At 44.5% G+C, this 15192-nt stretch overlaps 1 protein-coding gene across 1 annotated transcript in view; it reads right to left on the bottom strand.

Moving 5' to 3' along the window:
* LOC141522654 (cadherin-23-like) overlaps positions 1 to 13910 on the bottom strand; it is a 420576-nt gene extending 406666 nt beyond the window's left edge. Inside the window, exon 1 of the mRNA XM_074236182.1 lies at positions 13868 to 13910. The gene's annotated coding sequence lies outside the window, so the exon portion shown is untranslated. The remainder of the gene's footprint in view (positions 1 to 13867) is intronic.
* Between the last annotated feature and the right edge of the window lie 1282 nt (positions 13911 to 15192).

Here is a 15192-nt window from a genome sequence, read left to right as displayed (position 1 = left end):
AAATTCCTTTTTTCTTTTCCTTTTTTTTTAGTGGGTGAAGAGGAGAAAATAAATACTTGATTAAAAAAAAAGTAAGTGGGGGCACCTAGGTAGCATAGTGGATAGAGCACTGACCCTGGAGTCAGGAGCACCTGAGTTCAAATCCGATCTCAGACATTTAATAATTGCCTAGCTGTGTGACCTTGGGCAAGTCACTTACCCCCACTGCCTTACAAAAACTAAAAAAAAAGTGATAACCAAAATTGAGAAGTAAGGCAAAGAAATCAGTAGTACTTCTCTTAAATACTTCATTCTATAAGCCACTGTAATGCAATTATTTAAAAATGAAAAAAAAAATTTGAGGAAATAATTTATACATTTATTGTGTTCTCTTTCTCAGACAAGAAATGATAACTACAACACAAAAAAAGAGTCCAGTGGCATTTAAAGAAAGTCAAAGCACCTGTGACCTCCTAAACTGATGTGGTCTCTTTTCAGAATCTGCTTGAAGGAAGTCATCTCATAGGATAACTGCCTATCAAGCTGCTCTGAAGAGTTCTGAAAGGACAGCACCCAGAATAGCAGAGGGCCAGGATTTCAGAATATAGGGCAAACACTTCATTTTATAAGTGAGGCCCAGAGAAAAGAAGTGACCTGCCCAGGGTCATAAAAGAAGTAAGTAGCAGAGCAGAGATTCAACACCAGCGCAGGCACTTAAGAAATGTGTGATGTCCCAGTAGAGAACAATTGTCACCTTGAGGGGCATGAGGTACATCCTTAGGGGTGAACATACCCAGGTGCTCACATGAACATATACAACAGATACCATCTAGGTCAAACTCAGAAATGGGGAAAAAAGCTGAGCTTTCAAATCCTTGGCAATAGAAACAGAATGAGGAACAAAAAAAATTAAAGTATGCTATATTAAAAGGAGCAACACTTCCACACACCAAACCAAAATACCATCTCTTGTAACACCAGGGCCTTCCAAAATGTCTCCCCACTCCCCAGGCTGTGAAATATATTGGTGCAACAAGGTCACCTATTTAACAGGTTGCCACTGAATAATTCATGGCCACCCTCCTTTAAGGACCCAGCTCCAGTTTCCACAGCCCAGGTGGGCAGCCCTCTTTAGATTGGGTAGTCCCAGACTAGAGATCTCATTCCATTTGCCTCAAACAATTAACATATGGTAGGTTTAACAATTTAGCAATCCTCAACATTCAGGTCTTATTTTGCATTAAAGGCTGAGCTTACTTCTTGAGGTGAGATCAGTGGAGGTAAGCCCAGAATCCTGAACAGAGATAGATGAAGAAAGAAAAACTGTAGTGAATCAAATAAGCAAGGAGTTCAGAGATATCCTAAGGAAGTATTGCAGCATATACATATCTCCTAGGTATAGATTATCCTTGCTCACATCCTCATCCTCCCCACTCCATTTTACATGGATGTTCCAAAAGGATGTCCTCCAAACTCTCAGATAATTTGTATTAATCAAAGGAAGCAGAGCACAAATGGCAAAGAATACAAAAGACATTGATTCAATTTTAGGAAACATCATGCTTAGCTGAAGTTAATATTAAAATATGGTCAACTTATAGTCGAAAGAACATGAGTTAAAGGATGTGCATTAAAATATTGACTCTACCACTTTTTATGCATGTGATGTTGAGGAAATCACTCTGGGTCTCAAGTTTCCTTATCTGTTCATTGAAAGGGTTAAATATTAACTTGAGGCAACTAGTAGGCACAATGGATAAAGCATCAAGCCTGGAGTCAGAAAGACCTGAGTTCAAATTCAGCCTCAGACACTAGCTGTGTGACCTAGAGCAAGTCACTTAATCCTGTTAGCTTTAGTTTCCTCCTCTGTAAAATTAGTTGGAGAAACCACTCCAGTATCTTTTCCAAGAAAACTCTAAATGGAATCTCTAAGAGCTGGACATGAGGGAAAATGACTAAACAACAGATAATAGACTATACCCACAGAGAACTGAAGGGGATAACTGTTTTTTAGTACAGAGAGACAGTGGACTACAGGTGCGGATTGGGGCATACTTTTCAAGTATGGCTAATGTATTGATTTCTTTTGCTTCCTTGTCACAATGGGAAATTCTGGGGTGTCACTTCATTGGGAAGTGACATCAGTGTAAAAATAGGATATAAATAGACTGTTTTTAAAAAATAAATTTAAAATGAAGGGATTAGGATACATGATAAAATAGTCTAAAGAGACCTGGAGTACCTTCTAGGTTTGTAGCTCTAATCATATGCTACCCTAGCCAAATGGCAGAGACAGAACTCAAGACTAGCATGGGGCTAAAACTTTGTCATAGAAAATTCATAGTGAGACAACTAGGCGGTTCATGGATAGAACACTTGATCTAGAATCAGAGGACCTGAGTTCAAATTTGATCTCAGACACTTACTAGCTATGTCATCCTGGTCAAGTCATTTAACCTGATTGCCTCTCAAAAGAGAAGACAAACAAAACTTATAGTTGACTGTCTGAAGGCCAGTGATAGCAGCCAAAAAATTTTGTAAAATTATAAAATTTTAAAGCATAAAGAAAACTTAGAGTGTGTCTAGTCCAACCCTTGCTTACTGTAAATGATTAAAATGAATTTTAGGTTCCGTAACTAAGTCAAGTCCCATTTTTCCTGATCCCTGGACCACGGTTCTTTATAACCTCACTGGCCTGACTAAGAAAACCAGATCAGATCTTGGCTGGAAATCCCTATAAGCCAGGCACAATGAACTGAAGGAATGCCCATTTAAAGGCAAGCAGACAGTGGCTTCTGACCCACTAAAGTCTATCACTCATATTCTGCTAAGATGAATACTTGAATATACTGTGGGTTCAAAAACAGACAAGGACATAAAAGTCACCATAGTAGAAAGAAAGAAAACAGTCCAGGACCAAAGTATGATTTCCAGTCCCAGGTTCTGCCACCAGCACTGTGTATCCTTGGACAAATCTCTGGGACTCAGTTTCTCATCTGGAAAACAAGATTTGATTAATGGGTGGTTTTTTTTGGTTTTTGTAAGACAATGGGGTTGAGTGACTTGCCCAAGATCACACAACTAGGTAATTATTAAGTGTCTGAGGTTGGATTTGAACTTAGGTCCTTCTGACTCCAGGGCCAGTGTTTTATCCACTGTGCCACATAACTGCCCCAAGGATTAATGTAGTTTTTTTCCAAGCAAATGTGTATTAAGCACTTTCTACATGCAAATTGTCTAGGCACTGAAAATATGAAGACAAAAGAGGGAAAAAAATGTGTATTCCCAAGGAGTTTATTATTCTACTGGGGGAATACAACATATATAATTTAATATTTATGATTAATTTATTATTTTTGTCATAGTGTATGTTATGTGCTTATTATTTTATTGATATTAATTAGATTGTTATTAATTATATTATAGATTTGTATTTTACTTAGAGATATACATCCATGTGTGTTCCTGCAAAGTAATACAACATAATTTTAATACAGAGAGAAGACTAACAATTAGGGTGAAGGGGAGAGAGCAGGAAAGGTGTCATCTGGGAGATAGAATCTGAGCTTGGCTTAGAAAGAAACTAAAGATGTTATAACTAAAATGTCTTTCAACTGCTATTCAATTCTGACTTTCTGTAATGGAGATAATGGTCATTTAGCAATTGAGCCTCTGTAGCAAGAAAAGCTTACATTCAAGGTCCTCCACTCAAATCCTCAGATGCCTTGCCATGCTATGGAGATAACCTTGGAGTCTGAGAAGTTGTACCCACCGAGTTCCAGTTCCAAGCTACCTGGCCTTCCTTAAAGAACAAGCCCAGGTAAGAGGAAAGATGCTTGTCACCCTGAGTGGTGGCCACCAGTTGAAGTTTTCCTTGGCCGCCGTAACTAATGAAATCAGTTACTAAACAAGAGCATGTCTTCACTTTAGTTAGTAGAGGAATTGTTGATGGAAACCACAGACCTTTCAAAGCAGAGTTGAATAAAGTACACTCAAGAGTAACCACAACGTAGGACACAAAGGTCATTCTAACATTATTTCTTTTAAGGCATATCTCCTCCAATCCTTAATAAGAGACCTAGCAAACCCTCTATTATATTTGAAAGACTCCAATCCTAGAGCTACTTCCTCAAAGTTTTGAGTTTCTCTAGGATCCTGCATGTTATTGATGTGACTGACTGTCCATTGCTGTCCAAACAAAAACCTTTATAATAATAGACTAACCCTCACAGAGATGAACTTCCTACTCCACAGGGGTTAATAGGGGCATAAATAATGGAAATGGATAAAAAAGGGAAACATGCACTCATATTATCCTTTCAACAACTGACAGGCAAACATTTATTAAGACACACTATGTAGGAATAGTATAATAGGAATATAAACTGAATCAAGGAGTTACCATCCTAACAGAAGAAGACCCCAATGGCCCCATTGTCTGCTCTGAATTGAGAATCATCTATTATAATATATGATTTTTCTGACTATCATTGAACCCAATGGAGTATATGCACAAGGGTGTAGTCAAATTACTGGGTCAAAGGGTGGGAACAGTTTATTGATTTGATTCATTAATGCTCATGGTTCCTCATTCCTATAAAAACATCACCTTTTAGAACGAAGAAACTAAAAAATCCTCAGGGACAGCTAAATGGCACAGTGGATATGGCATTGGCTCTGGAGTCAGGAGAACCTGAGTTCAAATCCGGCCTCAGACACCTAATAGTTAGCTAGCTGTGTGACCTTGGGCAAGTCACTTAACCCCATTGCCTTGAAAAAACAAAAAAAAATCCACAAAAATGCTGAAATTCCCTTCTCTTCTGAAGCTGTCTCATCCATCACTTTAAAAAAAATCATAATTAAGCAGGAGATGTGGAGTTAAACCTAATTTTTTGCCATAGAATGAGCTCAGAAAAGGTAGTGGAATCATCCACCAATAAGAAAGATGTGTCTGTTGAGGGGGAGGGTGTATGTGCTGCATGTGGTGTAGTTAGTATATGTGTATGGGGTGTGTGTGTGTGTGTGTGTGTGTGTGTGTGTGTGTGTTTATGTGTGTGCATTGCCTTATGTGGTATGTCTGTGTATGATATGATATGATATATGTGTATTTGTTGTGTTATATGTTGCTTTGTGTGCTGTGTCTGTTTGGTATGTGGTAGTTTGCATGGTGTATAGTGTGTCTGTATGTGTGTCTATGTGCTTATGTTCATGGATCACTAATTATTCTTCCAGTTTCTACACTTCACTTGTTTCCCATAAAGAGAAAACCCAGGAACCACTAAATTGGGAGCTCAGTTGATGTGAGTATTTTGGAGGAGGGCAGTTTTGAGTTCTGCTCTTGAGCTTGTTTCCCCATTCATGAAGAAGGGAGCAAAACAAGACAGCAAGGAGGGGTTCCAGGCTAGGTACCAACCTCATTCCCCTTTTGGATGGTGAAATGAAGTTTCAAGAACTTTAGACTTGGAGTCAGAATCCCTGGGTTCCAGGCCTGGTTCTATTATTAACCACCAGAATAATCTTGGAAAAGGTTCATCATCTCCCTGGGTCTGTTCCTCATCTGTAGAATCCATTGAATTTGAAGGAGTTCTAGGTGCAATTTTACAGCTAACTTGATGCATACGACCTTAGGTAAGTCTATATCTCAGTTTTCTCTTTCCCAAAATATGGTAAATAGTTTTTGCCCAATCCACTACAAAGGAAGAGGAGAAAGAGAAGGAAAAAGAGGAGGAGGAGGAGAAAGAAGGGAAGGAGAAAAAGAAGGAAGAAGAGGAGGAGGGAGGGAAGGAAGAAGACAAAAGAGGAAGAGAAAGAAGAGGAGAAGAGGAGGAAGAAAGAGGAGAATTTATATATTTCTTACCTGGTACCACTGTTATAAATGACTTGGCAAATATGATCTCATTTGACCCTCATCACCAACCTGGGAAGTCAGTCCTTTTATTATCCTCCTTTTACAGGTGAGAAAACTGAAGCACAAATTAAGGGGCTTACTCAAGGTCATACAATTAATTAGTGCCTAAGACTGGATTTGAACTTGTCTTCCTGACTCCAGACTCAGTGCTCTATTCCCAGCCTCTGTTCTGAGAACCAAATGGGACACCATTGTGAAAGTGATTTCAAAAAATCTAAAACCATATATAATTATTATTTATTACAAAGTATTATTACAAAATTGTTATTGTTACTTTTATTATTTCATTCTCATTTTTAATAAACTTCATATTAAGTGGTCCTGGGACCACTGTTCTGTTATTATTCTTAATGTTCTATGAACTCCCTTACATGGCAAGGGCAGGGGTGTGAGTTAAATAAAAGTATCAGCTTGTAAGCTTGATATCTGTAGGCACACTGAAAGCATCCATATCCCTACATCCTTAGGATGACTCTACTGGCAGACAGGTCAAGAGGACTGATAGGAACCTCACTCTGTTCCAGGATGGTTTTGATCTCATCCCCCAGGATAAACTTTTCATGAGAGACACCTCCAAGATCCTGAATATTTGGTATGGTCACATCTATTAAAGATGTTGCTCTTAAGTTTTATGGACCAATGTTATGTCTGGGTGATTGTAGGCCACAGTTTGGTCAGGTTCCAGCATGGTTTATTGGTTGTGTGCTCCAAGATATGGGGATTTGTGGCCTCTTGATCCATGAAAACCGATTATTTATCATCATTATATCCCTGAGACTGAAAAAGAGAAGGTGAAGAGAACAAAACTGAAAAGAAGCCTCTTTGGGAAAACCCATCCTGGCTTCATCTAGTGACTATGTGCTACTATTATTTGTGGGGAAAGAGAAGAAAGACTGATAAGACAGTCCATCTGCCCCCAATTCCCCTTCATTCTTGCTCCCTCACCCTCAGTGGCTCCCAAATTACAGCTTCCTTGTTCCACCGCAAATATCATCCCAGTGCTAAGCTGAGTCTACTCTAAATGGTGACTTGGTTTCTAGGTACTTAAAGCAATCTTAGAAACTACTAGTTTTACAAGCCCTTGTTTTACAAATGGAGAAAGTGAAATATAGAGAATGTAGCTTGGAGAAAACCACCCAGATCAGACCAGACCCAAGCCTATTGACTTCTTGTGCATGTCTTTTTTTATTTGATCTAAAAGGGAAATGATCATTTCAAAGGCCTTTGTTTTTTTCAAAATGGATGTTCAGGGGCTTTAGGTATAGGTGTGTGTTTTAAAGGAAGTTGCCATATATAAGACTCTCATCCTGCCCAGAACTAAGCATGAACTTGGAACAATGCACTGGAGTTCTCTGCTCCTCCTTTTCCTCATTGGTAAGACAGACTTAGGTGCTCTTTTAGGGGGTCTTCCAATTCTAACATTCTATGACTCTGTGACTCTATGATTATGTTTTGCGGACCCAACCACTGGCTTTAGGAATGAAAAGTGGTTTACTTTTCCCAAGTCATTAAACATCATTCCCTTCTCCCTCCAAGAATCCAGGATAATTGTTACTGCTAACTTTCCAAGTAAAGGATAGATTTGTCCCTCTAACATTCTAAAGAATTGAAAGCATTTTAATACCCACTAGAGGCTCACAAATTGTGAAAACTGTGAACCTTGAACCTGAATCGAATGCTGAATTCTTAGCTCGATATCTTGTGACTTCTCAGGAAGGTTTTTATCTTCTCTCCTCAGACGAAAAATTATGTTGGTTTTACTAGTAAAAACATCACAAGCACCTGAGTTCGAAGGAACCTTTTTGGGTTATCTGCTCTAACCCAAATCTGAACCAGAATCCCATGATGCTATCACCAATAAATTATCATCTAGACTCGCTTTAAGATCTCTAGTAAATGGAAGTTCATTACTTCCAGAGAGAACTCATTTCCCATCGAAACCCCTCTAATTACTCAGACATGTCCCTCATTTTTGTTGTTCTTCAGTCATGTCCAACTTTTCATGATGTTATTTGGAGTTTCTTGGCAAAGATACTGGAGTGGTTTGCCATTTCTTTCTCAAGCTCATTTTATAAATGAGGAACTGGAGTAAACTGGATGAAATGACTTGACCAGGGTCACACAGCTAGGAAGTGTTTAAGATGAGTTTTGAACTCAAATCCTCCTGACTCTATTCACAGCTCCAAGCTTTCTCCTAAATCAAACCAAAATCTGCCTTTCTGCAATGACTATCTATTAATCCTAGTTCCTGCTTCTGGGGTCCAGTCTAGCAAATATAATACCTTTCTAATTATATAGTCTTTCAAATACTTGAAGATGGCTGGCTATTCAGTTGCCTCTAAATCTGTTCTTCTTTGGGCTAAACAATCAACTGGTTCCTATAGGACATGGTTTCAATCCTCTTATTATGGGGAAAGTGCTGGGGCCCCTTCCTATCCTGAAGCTCTCCTAATATCTCAGGATTTGATCACTGATAGTGAAGTATTCACTGTGTAGCTGTTCCTGTCTCTGTATCGAAGCAAACAAAACAGAACACCCCAATTTGAAGCATATCATGCTACTAAGTCTTTAAAGACTAAAGAAGGTCAGCCTGTGGCAGTGGAAAAGAACACTGGATTCAAATTCCAGATTCCAAGAAAATTAATCACTGGACGTAGAAAGAACATGGCAAAAGCCTTGGACAGGTCAATTAATTAGCCAATCTTGATCTTTAACTAAAGCAATCAACAGAGATGCAATCATAGACCCATAATATGTCAGAACATGTGGTGGATTCTCCAGTCTACCCTCTTCTGAGACCCAGAGAAATGACATTATATGTAAAGTGGCAGAGTTAGGTCTAGAATTTTAATTCTTCAACTCTTCATCAAAGATGAGAAAAAGTCCATTCCAAGTACTAACCAGATCATATTAATGATCATTCATTAAAGCCTCTAGTCTCCTTGACTCAGTTCAGAACTGTTGGCTTATCATTAGGAAGCATTACATCCAGAAGTGACTTTTCATGCACTTTTTACCAGACTGTTCACCACCATGGGGAAGGGGGAGAGAAGGAAGAATGGTAGAAAAATATGGAAAGCATAAATTTGTAAATGGATGAATGTTGAAAAACTACTATTGCATGTAATTAGAAAATAAAATAAAATTTCTATTAGAAGTGACCTGAAAGACCATCAAGTCCAATGCAAACATTTTTACAGAAGGGGAAATTGAGGCTTAAAGAGAAATACTGTCTTGTTCAATTCCTGGAGAAATGCTCATTGTGAACCAGGGAATTCAATGAAAGATGATGGTCAAAGGCAAAAGCTGAAATTCAAGCTATAACTATATTCCATAAGTAAGATAGGTGGACCCTATGGTCTTTCCTCACAATTACATGATTTTGCCTCAACTATTACTACACACACTGGACTTCTAGGGAGAGAAACCTATTTAGAAAAGTTCTTCTAGCACAGTCCTAGCCATTCATCCCATTAGATCACAAATTCAAGGAGGGTAAGAACCAATTTGTTGGGGTTTTTTAACATTATCTCTTTTATCACATTCCCATTGCTTCTGAAAAAGGAAGGATGGTGCATCATGCCATGGCCCCAGAAGAGTTCTTGTGATCCTAAGTTTCAGGTAGTTTATTTCTAAGAAATATTTGCTAGCCACTGCTCCCTGCTTCCTCATCCCCACCCAGTCATTCCCATTCCTCTCATGTCTTATTCCTTACATTGTACCCTCCAGATCTCATTCGGAGGTCAACTGTCCTTCAGGTTAAACTAGTAATGCCTTTCCCTCAGAAATGATTTTGCTTTTGCATTTAATTTTGAATTTGCATATTTTCTCTCTGCCACCTCACTTCCGAAAGAATGAAAGCTCCCTGAAAGGAGAAATGGTTTAACTTCGTCTTTTTATCCCCATTATCTAGTTCCTGCCTATGATATATAGTGATTACTTCATAAATACTTATGGAATTGGATTGCCTAACACCATGAGTACGTCTCACAAAGAAGGCTGTTAATAAATGTTGAATTAAGGTCGACAGAAACTATATCATTTGCAAATGATCCTGCCCACCTATCATATGGCAGATAGGACCTGCCCAGGTGCAGAGAGGTACTTGATTCAGGCTTAAAATATATCAGCATTAAATTTTTAAGCATTTTCAGTCTCAAAATGAAGACAATCAAGGTGTTGGGCTTTTTTAATCTTCATTTAATTAACACTATGTTTAAAATATTGAAATTAATTTTTAAAACTTTTGAGTTTAAAATGCAGTGAGAGAATTTTAGCTCATTGCTTTTCAAATCAATAAAGGATTTTTTTTACCTTTGTCTATAAGCCCCTGAATAATTCTCTATACTTAGCCAGTTCTTTTTTCCATTTTGTAAAAAGATTGCTTTCTACCTGTAGATCTGAACACAACCTCCTTCATTCTGCTCTTTCCACATCATCTCAAAGGACCCTATAGAGTGTTCTTTTTATTATTATTTTTGCAAGGCTATGGGGTTAAGTGCCCTACTCAAGATTACACAGCTAAGTAAGTAGTAAGTGTTCACGTTGGATTTGAACTCAGATCCTCCTGACTCCAAGACCAGTGCTCTATCCACTGCACCACATAGTTGTACTCCTACAGAGTATTCTTGGCAGTAAGGGCGGCTAGGTGGCTCAGTCATCATCTGATGTCATGGTCTTCTTTGATAATGAAGGACAAACATCATTCTTGGCAGTGCTTGGACTATCCCACTTAGAAAGCCCCAACTATTTTAGTATCTGTTGGCTTCTGAAGTTGAGCCCCACCACCTTTACCATCAGGAAATTGTTTTTTCAACATCTTCTAAATCCTTCCTACTGTTTCAAGATCCAGTTTTCTCATTCCAACCTCAGGAGACTCAAGAGGATGAGAGGGTCCCTATCTTTCCAGAAGACTCTGGACAACAATGCTACCCTACTCTTTAGCTCACCCACATCTGTGGGATAGGAAGCAAGGAAAAAGAAAATGATAGCAGGTTGGTATCATGTTCAAAGCTCTCCTGAACCCCAGTTCTTTGTCAGCACCCTCAGCCAGGCCATTATACATTCCCTGGAGGGAAATTCAGACATTTAAAAGAAGTGACAGACTGTGCCACTTGAAGGCATGATGGACTCCAACATGCCAACATCTCCTTTTGCAAAAGAGCTGTGGCTCTCATGAGACATTATTAATGGGCCATTCCACCAGGAGAGGAGGAAACTGGGGAAAGACTGATGAGAGCAAAGGGTATGTTTGAAATTTCTTCCTCTTATGGAAATCGACAGGAAACATCCACATGCTTTGCCTCCTTCTAGTCGCACAAAGAACATCCCATTTTCAGGATGGAGATCCAATCTTTCTCATTCCCACCTTCTCTCACGAATCCCCCTTTGCAGTTCAGGTGGCTTCATTGTACCTGTACTCCATGGGGACCCACAAGAACTAATGGGCATCTGCTTCTATCTCTGTGGCAGCTCAGAGAGATCAGCTTTGAATTATCTAGCCATGGGCACAGTAAAAGGACACAATGGGGGGGGGTGATGGGTATAGTAGCTGGCCTTCACTTTTATCAACCCCAATTCCAGGGCATGACAGGGAAACTGAAGTCAGCCTTGGCAAAATCATAAAAGACAAAGTTCATTTTTGCCTCCTCCCTTTTCTGCAGTTCATCTCCACCCTTAAAATCATACCCATTGGAGGGATGACTCTTTCATACTAAGGATTAGATCTTGATTTCTTACTCTATCCTGAAGAAGCAACATTTTTTGAAAGAATTTTTTCAAATGGGCATGCCAAAGGAATGGGTTTCTAGTGGTGGAATTTAAAGCACTCCGGTAGGGCAGGTATTTGGAGGCAATGGAGCCTTCCAAGTGGCTTCAGATAATATCAAATAGACTTTGAATAGTGGACATGCTCAGGTGGGGAAAATCAAAATGGATCCTTGGGGTCTGGGTAGAAGGAGAAAACTCTAGAGATCTAGGATTAGACTAGAGTGTTCTGTTCTACCACACACAGACACAGACACAGACACACACAGACACAGACACACACACACACACACACACACACACACACACACACACACACACAAACATCCTTTGTCCTTTCCTTCCCCTTCCTGCCCTGTGTTCTCTCATGATGGCCACAGAAGTAGAGTCATAGATGTCACCCTGTTCTCAAATGTGGTGGAACATCTCCAGCCCAGGAAAATGGTCTGTCATCCCCTACCACAACCCTGACACCAATGTAGTGAATACCAAGAGGGTTCTTTCTTATATCTTTGTAAGTAAAAGGAAGCCACTCTGCCAGTTTCAACCTTGCCTATAGGCCCATCTCTCTCATCACTTGGTTCAGACTAGTGCTTGGAAATAAACCCCCAATGGCCCCATCGCTGACTTCCCACAATTTCTTTAAAGCAGTGGACAAACATCATTACCCAGTGCTTCCTTCTCCCTGGATTTCCCTTAAACCCCAAATCACAAAAACCCACTCAAGCACAAACCCAGAAACCTGAATATTGGTCAGCTGTTTTAGAATCAAAGGGAAGCTTTGTGATGGGGTAGGGTGGATGCAAAAAGTAGAACAAATCTAGGGATAGGTATGGGGAGAGGAAAAAAAATTATTTCTACCGAGGAAGGGTCTTTCTGAAATTATGGAGGTGGGAGAAAGGGAAGGTTTGTGATTGCATTGGGTGGATGTTAGAACACATCTAAGGATTGATATGGATAGAGAAAACGCATTCCTACAGAGGAAGGCTCTGTCCCAAGTTATGGAGATGAGATTGTGAGGCTTCCCTGCTCCCATCCCCACCCTCACCCCACTCCAAGCGAGTTCATTCCTTCTTCTGGGGGAGGGGTAAGAACATCAATGATGTGGTTCCCTGTGGAAAGGTTCAAAGTGGGGGAGGGTGGAGTCTGCAGGTGACTGGTGTGACCAGAGAGGCTAGCAGCGGCCCCAAGGGCACCCGGTTTGCTCTCTATTTGCCAACTGGCAGGTCCAAGTGGCCACTTGTTAAATTCTTTAAAATACAAACTTATGATCCAGATGGGCACCTCCTCCTCCTGCTGCTGCTGCCGCCTCCAGGAGGGGGGCCAAGGAAGCACCGTGCCATTGATCTGCCCTGACTCCCCGGGAACCCTTAGGACAAGCCACGGCAGCCCCGGAGCTAGCCGCCCTCAGCCCCCACGGATGTGTTCCGAGGATGCCCGCCGAGCACAGCGGCCCAAAAGGAGCGGTTCCCTTGGCCGGCGGCACCCACCTCTAACGGAGGGAGGGACGCTCGCCTCTGGCAGCCGGAGACCCTCCAGGGCTGCCCAGGTGTGGGGCACCGCTGCGCCGCCCCGCCCCGTTCTCCCACTCCGCGGTGCCCGAGTTGGGAAGGAGAGAGACTAAGGAAAGGGAAGGAAGCAGGCGGGCAGGCGCGGGGGCAGGAGGGCGACGCGGCTGCTCACGCATGGAGCCGGGCTCTTCGCCTCGTCCTTGCCCCCCGAGGGGGCTAGCCAGTGCCGCCCCCACGCGCACGAGCTCGGGGCTGAGAACCGGGCAGCCGCGGGTGGGGAAAGGGGAGGAAGTTTCTCCGCTTCCCAATCCAGAGCAGAGGGAGGCAGAGTTCCCAGCGCCGCCAAGTTGCCGTAGTGCGCTCGCCAGCCCCCCGGCCCGCCCGGCTCCGGCTCCGGCTCCGGCCTCCCCGGCCGCGCTCGGGGGAGGAAGGGCACACGAGCCTGGCCAGGCCCGGGCGGGGGCTGAGTGCCAGGCGGCCGGGGGCCCCCGGAGCGCAGAGAGCCAAGAGGCGCGCGCACCCCCCTCCCCAGGGAGGGCCGGGGGCTCCGGAACAAGTGGTTGGCGGCCGGGCCGGGCCGGGCCGGGCCGGGCCGGGCGCTGCAACTTTCTAGGCTTTTCGGCGGGGAGAGGTGGCCGGGGCCCGCGGGAGCTGGGGGAGGGCGTGGGGCGGGGAGCCGGCAAGTTGCCTTCCTCGACTGTACCGTCAGGTCGGGAGCGCCGCGCCGCAGGGGTCTCCTCCGCTGCTGTCCGTCCTCCGCCGCCGCCCCGATGGCCCCAGGCCGGGAGCCTCTCTGGGCCGGCGCCGCCGCTGCCCGGCGGGAGGGAGGCGGCACCGCCGGGGGCTCCGGGCAGGGCGAGGACTCCCCGCCGGCCGCAACTTCAGGACCGCGGCGAGCGCAAGCAGGGCGGGCGCTCCGATCGGGGGTCCTGGAGCCCCGGGCCGCCGCTGGACATGTCCCCCCGGGGCCCCCCGGGCGGAGTGAGGCGGCCGCGCCCCCGGCCCCGGCTCAGGGCCCCTCTGCCGTCGGAGCAGCCCTCCGGGAAAGCATCGCCGCCTGCCAGCCCGGTCCTCGCCCAGCAGCGCAGGCACAAGTCCACGAGCAACTTTCCCTCGCTTCCTCCGCCCCTCTCCCCCCAGACCCCGCCTCCTTGACGCTACCCTCACCTTCCCTCCACACGCCCCCCACCTCCGCCTCCTCCTCCTCCTCCTCCTCCTCCCCCGGCCGAGCGGGCGCCCCTAGGGTGCGGCTGCGGGGCGCAGCACACGAGGCGCCCCCCGCGCCGGGCCCCAGGTGAGGAGGGGAGCGGGGAGCGGCATGAATATTTCAGGGCGAGTTCAAGTGCCCGGGGCTGATGTCATGGCACTTGCTGCTTTGCTAACTGTCCGCGGAGGGGCCCCCCAAACCAGGCAGGGGGGAGAGCGAAGAAAGGACTGGCCCAGGTAGCCTCCGCCGAGGCTGGAGACTCCCTCCCAGCCCAGACGCCAGGGGCCAAGGGGAAAGGCAGGGGAAGCCCTCGGCGGCCCTCCCCACCCCCACCCCCCAGTGTCGCCTCCGGGCTGAACCTGCGAGGAAGCGCTACCTAAGGAAGACAGGGCCGTGTGGGCCAGGCTAGGTGTGCTGCTTCCATCTGTTGGCTTCAAGCGCCCCCTCTCTGCTCCGGGAGTCGCAGAAAGCCGGGCACACCCGGCTGAGCTCCCTAGCCCCTCGGGCTCCCTGCGGAGAAGGCCCCTGCTCCGGAGCCCTCACCCTCTTCTCCATTCCCTTGCGCCACCACCCCCTTGCTGAGCCGCTCCTTGCGTGTGTTCAGCCCTTGCTCCTTCAACAACAGCCCCCTGCAGCCACAATCATCAGGTAAAGAATTGCAGTTTGTTGGCCCCGGAGGCGACCTCCGAGCTACGAGATGGCCAGGAGCAGCGGCTGCTTGGCCCTGTTCTCCCAAGTCCTAGGGGAGGAGATGCCACGGACTAGCACTCGGATTGCATTTGAGGGAGGGGGTGACTGTACCACGGCTCCTCCGGGGCCAT

Source organism: Macrotis lagotis, chromosome 4 (assembly GCF_037893015.1).
Source record: "Macrotis lagotis isolate mMagLag1 chromosome 4, bilby.v1.9.chrom.fasta, whole genome shotgun sequence".
NCBI lineage: Eukaryota > Metazoa > Chordata > Mammalia > Peramelemorphia > Peramelidae > Macrotis > Macrotis lagotis.
Note: the sequence above shows the minus strand (reverse complement) of the source record. Positions and strands in the feature narration are given on the sequence as shown.